The sequence below is a fragment of the Ovis canadensis genome, chromosome 5 (assembly GCF_042477335.2).
Source record: "Ovis canadensis isolate MfBH-ARS-UI-01 breed Bighorn chromosome 5, ARS-UI_OviCan_v2, whole genome shotgun sequence".
Taxonomy (NCBI): domain Eukaryota; kingdom Metazoa; phylum Chordata; class Mammalia; order Artiodactyla; family Bovidae; genus Ovis; species Ovis canadensis.
The window spans coordinates 103,103,898-103,117,317 of NC_091249.1; the positions used below are offsets into that span (position 1 = coordinate 103,103,898).

The following is a 13,420-nucleotide window of genomic DNA, read 5'->3' on the forward strand; positions in this document are numbered from 1 at the left end:
GTGTTTCATGTGTAAGTCAGTAGAAAACAGTGGTGCAGTATCATTTGATTTCTGCTGGATCATTTCCAGGCCAAACTGGAGAGAATGAGTAGTGAACCTTGCTGCTCATCATTGCCACATCGCTTTCATAAGGGATGTAGCAATCTCAGTACTGTCAGCAGTGAGTGCTTTCACCATGGATTTCCTGGAATTGGGAATTATCATTTGCTAAGCACATGTTAAATCTTCATCATTTTGGGGACTCCAAAAATCAGAAGATGAGGAAAAGTGCTGTGAATAGCTACATTTACAAATAGAACCACGAGCAATTCCCTGGCAGTAAGGGAATGTACATCATACTGTGTCTGAAATCAGATTGATAGAGGTACATTATTCTAATTTGAAAATGACTTTCTAAATCATTAGCAATAAAAAAAAAGTTTTAAATGAAAATTACCTATAGCAGCCCAGAATAGATGAAAATTAGCTACCATGGCAAATGCCAACCACAGTCACGTGTTAGTTGGGCTACTCAAAATAATCAAACAAGATCGTAGTAAATCAGAACAAACTGAACAAGTGAAATCAGCTGTACATTCTTAAGGTTTTTATCAGGCTCTGAATCTGACACACTGCTAAAGAAATTAGTTTCAAACCTGATAATCTCTTGGAGAGAATAGATTTCTTTCCTTACAAGAAAAACCACCTAGAGTCTCATCTTTTTACCCCTTATTTATGGAAAGCATACTTCTAAGCACAAAGAAAGTTATTGGCTAACAAATACATAGAGGTGCAGATGTTCAGGGAATATCCTGAAGTTTTGAATTAGACTCCTCTTCTTCCCCTTCCTCATCCTCTAGCATTTTTCTCATCATCATCGCCATTAGAACTCCTAATAAAGGTGCATTTGTCAAGGACTGTACTGAGTACTTTCTCCACCTAGTTTTGTTTCATTTATATCATAGCTCTTAGGGAGATTTATTTATTTCACTGTTTCATTTTGCAGATGAAGAAACTGAGCATGGAGAGAATAAACACTCAATTCCAGGTTATAGGGCTAGTAAGAACAGAAGCTGGAATTTGACTGAGACCTGTCCCAGAATCTATCCTTCTGATCCCTGTAATAAGACGTCTAAGTAGACTTTCTGAGACTGGCTCGCACAGATGCTGTGATTTGGGTGTGAAACCATTCCAGTCTAGTGGCTATGAAAGTGAAAGTCACTCAGTCGTGTCCGACTCTTTGCAACCCCATGGACTGTATACAGTCCATGGAATTCTCCAGGCCAGGATACTGGGGTGGGTAGCCTTTCCCTTCTCCAGGGGATCTTCCCAACCCAGGGATCGAACCCAGGGCTCCCGCATTGCAGGCAGATTCTTTACCAGCTGAGCCACAAGGGAAGACCAAGAATACTGGAGTGGGTAGCCTATCCCTTCCTGACCCAGGAATCAAACCGGGGTCTCCTGCATCGCAGGTGGATTCTTTACCAACTGACCTATGAAGGAAGCCCAATAGAAGGTGCTAATTCCTGTAGGAAATTTTCCCAGAGAAATTACCCACCTCTGACTCCTTGACTTTCAGGAAGCCTGCAGTAGGTTTCTGACAAGCCATGTTTACTAGACTAAACAAAGGTTCAGGTTCAGAAAGAAATTATCTAAAGTTCTGTTTATCAGAGGCTAGTTCTCTTTTATTAACATTCACATCAGTAGGTTTGAAACTTGAGGCTATTTTGTCTGATTTTTATCTCTTGCATCTTCCACGTCTATGAGTCACCAAGTTCAGTAGGAGAGGTAGGTACAAAGATTAGTGTGGAAAGACTGCAGATTTTCAACGTAGCTATTTCCAATTTTGAAATCCAGCCCCACTAATGACTATTTTTGTGACTTCAGACAACTAAGTCATTTAATGTCTCTGTGCCTTGTTTTTTTGTTCTTTAAAATGTGTATAATGGTAACAGGTTTGCAGGGTTTTATGGAGACTGACACATCTGTATATAAATTTTGATATAGTTTCTGATACATGTAGGCTCTTATCCCCAGTGCTTTTCACTCCACAATGATTATTTAAGATATTATTTTACATTTCCACTTCTAATATTACTACAGCCAAGGCTTCCCTCTCTTCAGTTCTTAGTTAGTGGAACATATACCTATACCAGCTACCAAGATCTTTTCAAATAATCTTTTAATCATGTGTTTCCCTGATAGCTCAGCTGGTAAAAAAATTTGCCTGTAATACAGGAGACCCCAGTTCGATTCCTGGGTCAGAAAGATCCTCTGCAGAAGGGATAGGCTACCCACTCCAGTATTCTTGGGCTTCCCTTGTGGCTCAGATGGTAAAGAATCCACATGCAATGTGTGAGACCTGGGTTCATTCCCTGGGTTGGGAAGATCCCCTGGGGAAAGGAAAGGCTACCCACTCCAGTATTCTGGCCTGGAGAATTCCATGGACTACAGTCCATGGGGTCACAAAGAGTCGGACACAACTGAGCGACTTTCACTTTCCTCAGTTTAGGGACCTGATCAGTCTGTCCCCAGGTTAGACCATCTACCTAGTGTGGCTTTCTCTGATAGAGATTTCAGGATATATATTATCTAAAAGTACTAATTGAAACCCATTTTTTCAGCCTTAATAAAGGCACATTTCCCAATATAGTTACTGCTCCTTATTTTTCCATTTTTCCATTAATTTCTATACATCTTTTTTTTCCTTTGTGCCATAATGCAAGCTTTTCTAAAAGTTTGCTGTCTTTGATCTTTAAAAAATATATATTGATTTTAAAGTAACTCTTTTAGACATACTGATGCCTTCTACATCCCAGTTTCTATTTGTGCTTTTTTTCCCATATTTATCATTGTACAGACTTTCATTCTGTCTCTCTCAGCCTTCTCGTCTTGAGTCCTAACGATTGAATTTGTCAGATAGTCACTGCAGCACCTCTCCCATCCTTGTCAGCATTTTATTTGACTCCAGACATTACTACACATCAACTTTTACATGCATGAGAACTTTTTCTTTCTGGGTGGATTGTGATGCATAAACTTTTGCTTGGGCGCTTTGTCTGTAGCAGCATAGGGCTTTGAGGAAGCAGCCTTCAAGGACCATACAATTTTGTATTCATCTTTTAAAGCTGGCAGAAAGTTTATTGTTCAATCATAGAGTTTGGGCTAGTTTCTCTGAAAGCTTTTTTTGTGTTTAATTTGCCTTCTAAAGATCATGCCTCGGTTTTTTGGCTACACATAAAGCATTGTAAACTACCCACTATCCCAAATATCAGATCAGAACCTCTTTTTCTTCTTTTCTATTTCCGCTACTAATAGCATTCTTCCTCTCACCCATATTTAGAATGACAGAATCAGAAACGACCACGAAACTCATCTGGTCCAATCATTTCCTTTTTGTCCAAGCTTGCACCCTTCTTCCTATATCATCTCCTGTATACTTCTTGACAATGACTCTGTATTCCCAAACACCAGTGAAATAGAAAATCTTACCCAATCATAATAGCAGTTTATTTTGATGATTACAGGGATGGTTGTTGTTCGTTGTTGTTTAGTCTCTAAATTGTGTCCGCCTCTTTGCAACCCTGTGGATTGTAGCCCACCAGGCTCCTTTGTCCATCAGATTTCCCAGGCAAAAATACTGAAGTGGGTCGCCATTTCATTTTTCAGGGGATCTTCCTGACCCAGGGGTTGAACCCACATCTCCTGCATTGCAGGCGGTTTCTTTACCACTGAGCCACCAGGGATTAGATGGAATTAGAAATTTCAAAAAGAAGTATAAGAGAAAATTATATTGAGAAACATAATTTATATATATATATATATATATTCTGTTACTACAAATTCAAATTCGAAATTAATTTTTTATCAGAATCTTATAGAGATTATAATTTTTAGTAAGAAAAAAAACAGCTAGAGTTTGAAAATTGAAGTTCTTCCTTGAAAGTCATCTCTTATCTTGCTAAAATATACAATCATTTAATGGACTTATCTGTGATTCAGGTGAGGTTTAGTTTGAGTTTTGAGTTTAGCTCCATCAGGGGAGACATATACAATAGCTGAGATCACATCGCTACTAGAATAAATAGGAAATATATTTTGAAAAAGGATTATTTTGCAATACTCTTGAAAATTGTTTGCTCGCTTCTTGAATAAAAATGGTATTTCTTCCCTTCAGAGTCAGTTCCTACTTTTCATTATTCTCGATTGTGCTGTCCCCTGGAATTTATGTAATTTTATCAGAAATGGGACTAACTTTTAATGTGCTAATAGAGAATGAGTAACACTTTATAGTTTACTCCTATAAGCTAAGCTAATCAAGAAATCTGTTTTGTTAGATGAATTGAAGTTATGATCTCATTAGTATCTTTTCCTCTATTGAAGAAGCAAAATTATTTTTCTCATAAAATAATTATGTTTCCTGTAAATGGAAAAATTCAACAGAAATAGTGTAGTCAGTGATTAAAATGTAAACATGAAATTCTTGTCTGTTAATTTAAAAAATCTAACTCAGCTCTTCTGTACTTCTTAAAATTCCTCTTATAAATGTCATTAACAAACTGCTTTCTGCCAAATTCAGTTGTTTTTCCATTTCTCACCTTTGATACTGTTTATAGCATCCTACTCTGTGAAACTTTTTCTAGCATTTTAATTCCTTTCCAAAATTCTATTGTGAAACATGTAAACTATTAAAAATGTGAGCACTATGTGCTGCCTTCCAGTTTGATAAATGAAATAATATCAACAGAGTTCAGGGTTCCTGTGTATTCCTCCCTGATGGTAATTTCCTCCCTGCCCAGACAGAAGTTATCAAAGATTTGGTGTTTACCATTCTTATGCACTTGTTTATACTTTTATTGAATATGCACACTCCTACTCAGTATGTCATATGTCACATTTTTGTGTTTTCATATTTATGTAAATGAGATCAGAGTGTGTGTGTACGTGTGTGTGTGTGTTATTTAGCATCTATTTTTGTATTTTTCACTTGGCATTGCTTTATGAGCTTTGTCCTCTCTTTTATTTACTTAAACTTCTGTGAGACTGTTTCTGGTTTTCCCAGTGACTGCCCTACTCATCTTCCTTGGTTGGACTGTCTTCAATTGGTTTTATTCTCAGGGTCCTGTAACTGTCAGCCTTCTCTTTTTTGCTGCAAAGCCTGTCTCTGTACCCCCTACCTCCGGTGACTTCTGCAGAGCTCTTGTATTCTCTTGAGATCCAGGCCTTGTTTGTCTAAAAACTTAGTGGATATCTGCAACAGGATATCCTGCAAGTACCATCAACTTCATCCCTCAAAAAGTGAGTTTACTCTCTTCTCCCTAGCCCTGAAATTCCCTCTAATATCTCTTGATTTGAATAAGGGGACACCATCAATCAGCCTTGTGGTTCTTACAGTTTAATTGGGTCCTTCTGTAATCCCTAGTGTTCCTTACTCTTCACAGCTACTTATATCACCCAATCCTCTAGAGGCTGAAAGTAAAAACTAAGCTACTTGAACAAGACACATGTTAATTCAAGTACATGATAAGCACGGTTTAAGCCAGTAGAGTTTTGTTTTATTTTGTGTCTTTGTGTTTTTCTCACTCACCCAGTTTGAAGTGAGTGCTTGGGTCAGTGGACAGCTCTGATCCGCACAGTTCATTAGAGACTCAGTCTACAACAGCTCTCCCATCTTCAACATGGGACTTCCAGTGTCACCGTTCCAGCCAGTGTGACAGGGGCTGGTGGAAGTCCAGGGTCAAAGATGGATTCTTAAGGAAGGCCTAAGTTGTTCACATCGCTTCCACTCATATGCTGGTGACTGCAGATGTCCATGAAACACAGTGAATGGACTTTGGTGGATGGTTCCATGTCTGGGCCACATATAGCTTCATGAATGTTTTGGGGGTGTCCTCATCCCCACCTTATTTAAATGCCACTGCTGTAGTCCAAGGCTTCAGTATCTCTGAAAGTGAAGTGAAAATGAAATTTGCTCAGTCCTGTCCAACTCTTTGCAACCTCATAGACTATACAGTCTATGGAATTCTCCAGGCCAGAATACTGGAGTAGGTAGCCTTTCTTTTCTTCAGGGGATCTTCCCAACCCAGGGATTGGACCCAGGTCTTCTGCCTTACAGGTGGATTCTTTACCATCTGAGCCACAAGGGAAGCCCAAGAATACTGGAGTGGGTAGCCTATCCCTTCTGCAGCAGATCTTCCTGACCCAGGAATTGAACTGGGGTCTCCTGCACTGCAGGTGGATTCTTTACCAACTGAGCTATCAGGGAAGCCCCAATAGTTTCAGCATCTCTAGCTTAAAATATTTCAGATAACTGTTTCCCTGGTTATGTTTATCTCTTCCAGTCCATTCCCCCTACTAATGTCAAAATTAACTTTCTAAAGTATTGATGTGTAATGCGTGGTATCATGAATATAGACAACAGTAATATGCTATAATCGTCAAACTTGCTAAGAGACTAAAATTTAATTATCCCAGCCACTAAAAAGAAATTATGTAATAATATAGGTGTTAATTATTGCTACAAATGCAATAGTATTACAGCATATAAGTGTACCAAAGTAACATGTTGTACACCTTAAATTTACGTAATGTTATATGTCAGATATTTTCAGTAAAAAAATTAACAACAACAACAAAAAATCCCATATCCCCCTGGAATCTCTACTGCTTAGTGAATAAATTCCATGATGCCTGACAGATGTATAGAACAGGCCCACCCAGCCTCAGGTTACTTCTGTGACCTTGTCTCCTGGCACCCTTTTCACATATGCTATACTTGGAACACCTTTGCTAGCTCGTTATCGTTTAACTATATTATGTATTTTCATCACTGTATGTTTTTAATTTTGAAGTTTCCTGCAACTAGAGCTCTTTCTCCCTTTAGCCTGTATAGTTGTCACCTCCTATCAGTGGCTTTCCTAGATAACCTTCCTTTGAAGTACAGTTAATTAGTGCTTTACCTGTGTTGCCAAGAATTTAAACCTTCACTGCTCAGAATGTGGTCTGTAGACCAGTGGTCCTGGCATCAGCTGGAGACTTCCGAGAAATGTGGAATGCTGGGCCCAGCCAGACCTACTGAATCAGCATCTGCATTTGTGACTAGCAACCATGAGATCTGGTGCGCAGGCTTTAGAAATACATATATATATATATATATATATATATATATATATATACATATATATATATATATTTGTTGTTGTTTAGTCGCTAAGTCGTGTCCGACTCTTTTGCAACTCCATGGACTATAGCCTACCAGATTCCTCTATCCATGGGATTTCCCAGACAAGACTACTGGACTGGGTTGCCATTTCCTCTTCCAGGGATTAAACTTGCATCTTCTAATTTGCTGGAGGATTGTTTACCACTGAGTCACCAGGAAAGCTCCTAAATAGTGACCTGTGTGTGTGTATGTATCGGGTTCTTGATGCATTGACAGGAACTGTATCTTGTTCAATGTGGAGTCCTCAAAAACCTCTACAGAGCATCTGTTACATAGTGGCTCTCAGTACATTTATACCGAAGACCAGGTTTACGTTTCATTTTGTCGTCTCCAGAGGTATAGTGTCTTAAGAAATAATTACCTAAAATTAAAGAATAAGGGAACCATTATCTAAAATTTAATTATATTCTGGAATACACACATAGACACACACACACATTGCATATATGCACACACAATCTGGAAGTTGAAAGGTACTGCTAGTATTTGTCTTTTTATTTTGCTATTTATGACCAGGCACATCTCTAAATAGCTTTTGGTCATGAGTTGGTCCAGTATAGATTATACTGCTCTGAGTAAATTTAGGTTATTGACTAATATATAGATATATGAGTTTTTTTTTTCCTGTGCATTGTGAAGGAAAGTAGAGTGATAACTATGGGCTACAAAAACATTAAAAATCATTTTCTTAAGGAAGGTTTGTATTTTACCTCATTTGTTCATCCATATTCTCCTTATCGCCAAATTCAGACTTAAATTGAAGTAGGGAAAACCACTAGACCATTCAGGTATGACCTAAATCAAATCCCTTATGACTATACAGTGGAAGTGATAATTAGATTCTAGGGGTAGATCTGGCAGACAGAGTGCCTGAAGAAATATGGACGGAGGTCCATGCATTGTACAGGAGGCAGTGATCAAGACCATCCCCAAGAAAAAGAAATGCAAGTAGGCATTACTGAGGAGGCCCTACAAATAGCTGAGAAAAGAAGAGAAGCGAAACGCAAAGGAGAAAAGGAAAGATAATACCCATTTGAATGCAGAGTTTTGAAGAATAGCAAGAAGAGATAAGAAAGCCTTCCTCAGGGATCAATGCAAAGAAAAAGAGGACAACAATAAAATGGGCAAGATTAGAGATCTCTTCAAGAAAATTCGAGATACCAATAACATTTCATGCAAAGATGGACTCAGTAAAGGGCAGAAATGGTATGGACCTAACAGAAGCAGAAGATATTAAGAAGAGGTGGCAAGAATACATAGAAGAACTATACAAAAGAGACCTTCATGACCCAGATATCCATGGTGGTGTGATCACTGACCTAGAGCCAGACATCCTGGAATGCAAAGTTAAGGGGGCCTTAGGAAGCATCACTACGAACAAAGCTAGTGGAGGTGATGGAATTCCAGTTGAGCTATTTCAAATCCTGAAAGATGATGCTGTGAAAGTGCTGCACTCAATATGCCAGCAAATTTGGAAAACTCAAGAGAGGCCACAGGACTGGAAAAGGTAAGTTTTTATTTCAATACCAGAGAAAGTCTGTGCCAAAGAATGTTCAAACTACCGCACAGTTGCACTCATCTCACATACTAGCAAAGTATTGCTCAAAATTCTCCAAGCCAGTCTTCAACAGTGCATGAACCGTGAACTTCTAGATGTTCAAGCTGGATTTAGGAAAGGCAGAGGAACCAGAGATCAAATTGCAAACATCCACTGGATCATAGAAAAAGCAAGAGGATTCGAGAAAAACATCTACTTCTGCTTTACTGACTATGACAAAGCCTTTGACTCTGTAGATCACAAAGAAACTGAAAAATTCTTCGAGATGTGAATACCAGACCACCTTACCTGCCTCCTGAGAAATCTGTATCAGGTGAAAAAGCAACAGTTAGAACCGGACATGGAACAACAGACTGGTTCCAAATTGGGAAAGAAGTACGTCAAGGCTGCATATTGTCACGCTGTTTATTTAACTCTATGCAGAGTGCATGCTTGCATGCATGATAAATTGCTCAGTCATGTCCGACTCTTTGCGACCCCATGGACCGTAGCCTGCCAGGCTCCTCTGTCCATGGGATTCTCCAGGCAAGAATATGGGAGTGGGTTGCCATGCCCTTCTCCATAACATGTGAAATGCTGGGCTCGATGAAGTACAAGATGGAATCAAGATTGCCAGGAGAAATATCAATAACGTGGCTTAAATATCAATAAGCTGGTTTAAAACTCAACATTCAAAACAGTGAAGATCATAGCATCCAGTCCCTTCAGTTCAGTTCAGTTCAGTTGCTTGGTTGTGTCCGACTCTTTGCAACCCCACGAACCACAGCATGCCAGGCCTCCCTGTCCATCACAAACTCCCAGAGTCCACCCAAACCCTTGTCCATCAAGTCGGTGATGCCATCCAACCATCTCATCTTCTGTCGTCCCCTTCTCCTCCTGCCCTCATTCTTTCCCAGCATCAGGGTCTTTCCAAATGAGTCAGCTCTTCACATCAGGTGGCCAAAGTATTGGAGTTTCAACTTCAACATCAGTCCTTCCAGTGAACACCCAGGACTGATCTACTTTAGGATGAAATGGTTTGATCTCCTTGCAGTCCAAGGGACTCTCAAGTCTTCTCCAACACCACAGTTTAAAACCATCAATTCTTCCGTGCTCAGCTTTCTTTATAGTCTAACTTTCACATCCATACATGACTACTGGAAAAACCATAGCCTTGACTAGATGGACCTTTGTTGACAAAGTAATGTCTCTGCTGTTTAATATGCTGTCTAGGTTGGTCATCACTTTCCTTCCAAGGAGTAAGTGTCTTTTAATTTCATGGCTGCAATCACCATCTGCAGTGATTTTGGAGCCCAGAAAAATAAAGTCTGACACTGTTTCCACTGTTTCCCCTTCTATTTGCCATGTAGTGATGGCACTGGATGCCATGATCTTCGTTTTCTGAATGTTGAGCTTTAAGCCAACTTTTTCACTCTCCTCTTTCACTTTCAAGAGGCTCTTTAGTTTTTCTTCACTTTCTACCATAAGGGTGGTGTCATCTGCATATCTGAGGTTATTGATATCTCTCCCGGCAATCTTGATTCCAGCTTGTGCTTCCTCCAGCCCAGTGTATCTCATGATGAACTCTGCATGTAAGTTAAATAAGCAGGGTGACAATATACAGCCTTGACATACTCCTTTTCCTATTTGGAACCAGTCTGTTGTTCCATGTCCAGTTCTAACTGTTGCTTCATGACCTCCATACAGATTTCTCAGGAGGCAGATCAGGTGGTCTGGTATTCCCATCTCTTTAAGTCCCTTCACTTTCATAGTAAATAGATGGGAAAACAATGGTAACAGTGAGAGACTTATTTTGGGGGCTCCAAAATCACTGCAGATGGTGAGTGCAGCCATGAAATTAAAAAGACTCTTGCTCCTTGGAAGAAAAGCTAAGACCACCCTAGACAGCATGTTAAAAAGCAGAGACATTACTTTGCCAACAAAGGTACATCTAGTCAAAGCTATGGTTTTTCCAGTCGTCATGTACAGATGTGAGAGTTGGACTATAAAGAAAGCTGAGCACCGAAGAATTGATGATTTTGAACTGTGGTGTTGGAGAAGACTCTTGAGTGTCCTTTGGACAACAAGGAGATCCAACCAGTCAATCCTGAAGGAAATCAGTCCTGAATATTCATTGGAAGGACTGATGCTGAAGCTGAAACTCTAATACTTTGGTCACCTGATGCAAAGAACTAACTCATTTGAAAACACCCTGATGCTGGGAATGATTGAAGGCAGGAGGAAAAGGGGACCACAGAGGATGATATGATTGGATGGCATCACCGACTCAATGGACATGAGTTTGAGTAAATTCTGGGAGTTGGTGATGGACAGGGAGGCCTGGCATGCTGCAGTCCATGGGGTCACAGAGTCGGGTACAATGAGTGACTGAACTGAACTGATTCTGCCTTAAAATAGATGAATTTAAGGTGGCCAATCACCAACTCAATGGACATGGGCTTGAATAAACTCCAGGAGTTGGTGATGGACAGGGAGGCCTGGTGTGCTGCGGTTCATAGGGTAACAAAGAGTCAGACACAACTGAGCGACTAAACTGAATCTGTATTTAAATTTGCATTAAATTCAGCCAAGGGGTTTGGATTTCCATTGAATGGGCTGACCTGGTGAGATTTCTTTTGTTTTTTGTTTCTGTTTTCTTTAATATGATATACCCAAAACTGTTTGGAAAACAAATATGTTTTGTAACTGTCCTCGTATAAGGACAGACCCTGGTGTGATTCTTGATGCAAGAGCTTCCTGAGCTGTAGAAACTGAAGTGCAGCTTTCTCATAGAAAGTGAGAAGCAGTGATGCCAATACTTACTTTCCGTGTTGGTCTAATAAAATTTGATAGGTCCCTTTGGCAAACTGTGAATAAAAAACAAATATAGTGAATAAGAATGTCAACTTAAAATAATGCTTTGCATTATGGGCTTATTTGTCCAAGAACATCCTACGCAGTCTTCTGCACAGTTCATAATGACCAAGTGGTGAAGCCCTTTCATTGTTTGGTAGTTTTGTACATAGATTTTTATAACTTGGCATTTAATGTGTGAATTCTGAAAGAGATGGGAATACCAGATCACCTGACCTGCCTCTTGAGAAACCTGTATGCAGGTCAGGAAGCAACAGTTAGAACTGGACATGGAACAACAAACTGGTTCCAAATAGGAAAAGGAGTACATCAAGGCTGTATATTGTCACCCTGCTTATTTAACTTATCTGCAAAGTACATCATGAGATATGCTGGGCTGGAAGAAGCACAAGCTGGAATCAAGATTGCCGGGAGAAATCTCAATAACCTCAGATATGCAGATGACACCACCCTTATGGCAGAAAGTGAAGAAGAACTAAAGAGCCTTTTGATGAAAGTGAAAGAGGAGAGTGAAAAAGTTGGCTTAAAGCTCAACATTCAGCAAACTAAGATCATGGCATCTGGTCCTGTCATTTCATGGCAAATTCAAGGGGAAACAGTGGAAACAGTGTCAGACTTTATTTTTGGGGGGCTCCAAAATCACTGCAGATGGTGATTGCAGCCATGAAATTAAAAGACACTTACTCCTTGGAAGGAAAGTTATGACCAACCTAGATAGTATATTCAAAAGCAGACACATTACTTTGCCAACAAAAGTCCGTCTAGTCAAGGCTATGGTTTTTCCAGTGGTCATGTATGGATGTGAGAGTTGGACTGTGAAGAAAGCTGAGCGCCGAAGCATTGATGGGTTTGAACTGTGGTGTTGGAGAAGACTCTTGAGAGTCCCTTGGACTGCAAGGAGATCCAGCCGGTCCATTCTAAAAGAGATCAGCCCTGGGATTTCTTTGGAAGGAATGATGTTAAAGCTGAAACTCCAGTACTTTGGCCACCTCATGTGAAGAGTTGATTCATTGGAAAAGACTCTGATGCTGGGAGGGATTGGGGGCAGGAGGAGAAGGGAACGACAGAGGATGAGATGGCTGGATGGCATCACTGACTCAATGGACGTGAGTCTGAGTGAACTCTGGGAGTTGGTGATGGACAGGGAGGCCTGGCATGCTGCAATTCATGGGGTGGGAGGCCTGGCATTCTGTGATTCATGGGGTCACAAAGAGTCGGACACGACTGAGCGACTGAACTGAACTGAATGTGTGAATTTACGTAAGTGCAAGATTGTTTTTTGCATGTGTATTTACGTTTTTTACCCAAATAAAGAGTGTCTGAATGCCAATATTGGCTAAAGTTTTAATTTGTTAAATATTAGAAAATTTTTTTCAGATTTCCACAAGTCCAAATTTCTGAGTGGGCGATATAATTATCCTTTGCTCATGTGATAATTTTATTATCCTAATCAGCTTGGTCTTGCACTTTTATGAACCATTCCATTTAACGGAAAAGAGGAAATACTGTGGTTTCAAGTTTAATTATAATAATTTTACCTAGATTTGAAAGAAACATTTCTCATGATTTGAGATCCTATATAATATAGATTACCCAACTCAATTAGCACTTGCATAACATCCACTATAGACAGTGTATGGTGCACAGGGCTAGGGATAAACAGTACCTGCCTTTGAAAAGGGGAAAGCAAAACAGGTTGATTTACTACAGAGTGTCACTGCTAAAGTATGACTTCTGAACAGGCGCCATGCGAGCTCAGAGAAGCAACCACTGCATTCATCCGAAGGTGACTTCGAGTAGGTGATATC

The 13,420-nt window shown here is 39.8% G+C and overlaps 1 protein-coding gene and 1 long non-coding RNA gene across 3 annotated transcripts in view; one reads left to right on the top strand and one right to left on the bottom strand.

Annotated features, from left to right (window-relative positions):
• ADGRV1 (adhesion G protein-coupled receptor V1) overlaps positions 1 to 13,420 on the top strand; it is a 566,629-nt gene that overhangs the window by 334,138 nt on the left and 219,071 nt on the right. The window lies entirely within an intron of this gene.
• Positions 2,666 to 13,420, bottom strand: part of LOC138440509 (uncharacterized) — a 62,792-nt gene continuing 52,037 nt past the window's right edge. The window contains exons 2-4 of one of the 2 annotated variants that reach the window (XR_011257058.1): positions 11,562 to 11,605; positions 5,567 to 5,923; positions 2,666 to 3,710 (exon numbers count right to left, since the gene is read on the bottom strand). This is a non-coding gene — a long non-coding RNA (uncharacterized lncRNA). The remainder of the gene's footprint in view (positions 3,711 to 5,566; positions 5,924 to 11,561; positions 11,606 to 13,420) is intronic. The other variant, XR_011257057.1, reaches the window with a different exon arrangement.